The sequence below is a fragment of the Salvelinus sp. IW2-2015 genome, linkage group LG4q.2 (genome assembly GCF_002910315.2).
Source record: "Salvelinus sp. IW2-2015 linkage group LG4q.2, ASM291031v2, whole genome shotgun sequence".
Taxonomy (NCBI): domain Eukaryota; kingdom Metazoa; phylum Chordata; class Actinopteri; order Salmoniformes; family Salmonidae; genus Salvelinus; species Salvelinus sp. IW2-2015.
Window position 1 is genome coordinate 10,982,659 of NC_036843.1, and position 4,127 is coordinate 10,986,785.

Below are 4,127 nucleotides of genomic sequence, written 5' to 3' on the forward strand. Positions count from 1 at the left end.
ACCGTGCACACTAGATCATATTAAAACATAACCTCCTCTACACTGAGACTACGCACTCATACATTCTCTTCCACATCAACATAGACAGAATATAATCATAAACCCCTCACACTAGACTACTGATATAACCCCTCAACATAGACTACTTACACATAACCCCTCATCACTAGTATCTTAATATAATCTCATAACCCCTCAGCACTAGTACTACTACTAACCCCTCAAGCACTAGAACATCTTCATTAATCATAACCCCTCACACTTAGACTATACTAGACAGCATTAAAACCCCCTCAATACCTTAGCGACTACTGACATAACCCCTCATCACTAAGACATATAATGATCATTAAACCCCTCACACTAGAGCACTACTGATAAATAACTGCCCCACACAAGACTAACAACACACTTGTCTCCCCTGATATAACCCTCCACACTAAGATCGAGGCTCGTACATAACCCCCACACTAGTGACTACTATCATAAACCCCCCACGATCTTAGAATCTCCACTGATCCATATATCCACTCCACGAACGTCGCACTACTGACATAACCACCTCACACTAGAAAACTATATCATAAACCCCTCACACTAAGCACTACTTGATCCATAAACCCCTGCACTGCATAAGCAGCTACTAACATAAGCCCCTAACAAACACCATAACGACTTACTGAACAGACACCCCGTTCACCACTAGAACTATCTAGCCATAATACCAACCTTCAACTCTCTACACTTCATCATGTCATATACCCTCCTTCACCTCCTAGACTACTGCTAACTACTCTAGCGCGTGTCGGCATAGCTTCCCGCGTACTATAACCCCTCACACTAGACTACTGCCACCGGACTGTTTACCCTGACATAACCCTCTCACACTAGACTAACTTGACATAATACCAGCTCACATTGTAGTACAATATGAACATAACCCTACACACACTTAGTTTCACTACTCTACTGATCCCTACAAATCACCCTACACTAGGTAGGACCTTCCCACTGACATAAACCCCTCACACTAGGATTGCTACCTTGTCATAACCCCTCACACTAGACTACTAACAGTGAACCTCCTCACACTACGCTGTAGTACTGTCATAACCCCTCATCACTAGTAATACTGGTTCATAATCCTCTCTGACACACAAGTTACCACTACTGACATAACCCCTCACACTAGTACCTACTAGGACACATAACCCCTCACACTAGATCTATCTGACGGCTAAACACCGCCCTCACACTAGACTAGCTACAACAATTAAATCCTTCAGCAAACTAGGACTACTAGTCATAACCCCTCACACTAGACTTACTTGGCTAGCATAACCCTTTCACCACTAGACTTAGCTCGTCATAACCCTCACACCTAGATCATTAGCCGACAATAACCCCATACAACACTAGACTACTGTTCATAAATCCCCTCACCACTTGAGGACTCTAACTGACATAACCCTCTCCAACCACTAGACTACTGAATATAACTCCTCACACTAGAACTACTGATATAACCCTCACACTAGACTACTATTCATAACCCCTCACACTAGACTACTGTCTATAACCCCTCACACTAGACTACTGTCATAACCTACCTCACAACTAGACTACTTGACATAACTCCCACACAAGGACTACGTTGTACGATCGTTACTTCATCCTCCCCACACTAGTACTACTAGCATAACCCCCCACACTAGACTACTAGCAAACCCCTCACACCTCAGACGTGGAGTGAGATCGAAGAGCCGTCGCACGTAGAGCGTAGTAACTGCTCATAACCCCCACACTAGACTTACCACACATAACCCCTCTCCACCACTAGACTTACTAGCATTAACTCCCCTCACACTTCTAAAGTCTCACTACTTGATCATAATCCCCCTACAAGGCCTATAGAATATCTCAAGCTATCATAACCCACTCACTACCAAACTACTAACAGTTACACCCCTTCATCGACTAGCACTACTTTGATTTTATAACCAACTCTCACACTATGGCACTACGATCTAGCGCATAACCCCCCACCATCTAGACTTCTCTACTTTCATTATAACCCTCACTCTCTAGAGCACTAATTCAAACCCCTCCACTAGACTACTGACATAACTTCCTCACACACATATGCAACTACTAATATAACCCACATTTCACACTGAACTACTATCATATGACCCACTCACACTAACTACTGTTATAACCCCTCACACTAGACTCACTAACATTAAACCCACTTCACAACCCTAACTACTATCATAACCCCTCACAGCTAGGACTACCGAGCATTAACCCCCACACCACAATAAACCTAGCCTATCATAAAACCACCATCCAACACGTAAGCCAACTACTGACATAACTCTCCTATTCCCAATATGACATATATCATAAACACACTCTACATCTCCCGACTATCTGACGAAATAAATACCCCTTCCACAACACTTAGACTATAATCACACACTACCCCTCACACTAGGACGTATAATCATAACCACCTCACACTAACTACTAATCATAACCCCTCACAACTAGCACTACTATCATAACCCCTCACACTAGACGACTGACATTTTAACCCCTCACACTAGATGACTGACATAACCCCTCACACTGAGGATCGTAAATAAAATGAATCAATAACCCACATCAACATCGATAAGATACTGTCGGTAACCCCTCACACTGACTACTGATCAGTTAACCCCTCACACTAGGACTTTGAGATGAACATAACCCCTCACACCTTAAGACTACATCGACATACCTCTATCACATCTAAACTAACTTACTCAATAACCCCCTCAACACATAGAACTAACTAGCCAATTTATACCCTCTGCACTACACTCACGGATCTTTGAGTAGATCGTAAACCAAATAAAAACCCACTCATTCTACGTACTAGAACTCACTATCAGTAACACCCCTCACTCTAGGACTACTGAATTAACCCCTCTAACACCTAGACTACGACATACCCCTCACACAGTTACATAGACTTACTGCAGCAAATAAACCACTTCCCTCTAGAGATCACATGTTCTATTAACTCGCCCTCACTCTAACTACTTGGAACGCCAGTTTCCCTCTACCGTGATAACCTCCTCTTACACTTATGACTAACAGCAACCTACTGTGACTTTAACCTGTGACAAGTAACTTCTCAACATCGTTACGACTACTGACAATAACCACCTCCACAGCTAAGTGCAACATACTGACATACAAACCCTCTCCACACTAGAACTACTGACATATACCCCCTCACACCTAGACTACTGTCATAACCCCTCACACTAGACTACTTACATAAGCCCCTCACACTAGCAGACTGTCATAACCCCTCACACTAGACTACTATCATAAACCCCTCACCACCTACACTTGGAACTGCATCATAACCCTCACAAACTAGGACTACAAAGGACATAAAGCCCCTCACACAGACTACAGATACAGTAACGCCCTGCACACTAGAACTACTGATCTGACTAACCCCTCACAACAAGAACTACTGACACTAACAACCCACTTATCACACTAGACACTACCTGAAGCATAACCCCTTCACACTAGACTATGACTATATAAATCCTCATGCGCGGCACTCAAGACTATCTGTCATAACCACCTCACACTAGACTACTGTCATAACCTCTTACACACGTTATGGGACTACTGTCAATAACCCCCCTCCACACTAGACTACTGACATAACCACTCTCACACTAGACGTTACGTCATAACCCTACTACTATAGAGTCTAACTGTGACTGATTAGTCACCCCGCACACTAACTACTATTCCAAACAACACACTCTCTCACACTACGACTACGATATTCAATAATCGCGCGCTTCACAGTCTATACTTCACCTGACAGCACACCCCTTCACCACTAGGGACACTGACATAACCTCCTCACACCCTTAGACTCCACACTGTCTCCCCTGAACAATAACCCCTCACGACTAGACTACTATTGCATAAACCCCCCAAACACATAGACTACGTATCATAACCCCGCCACACTAGACTACTAGCATAACCCCTCACACTAGACTACTGTCATAACCCTCACACTAGACTACTAATCATAAACCCCT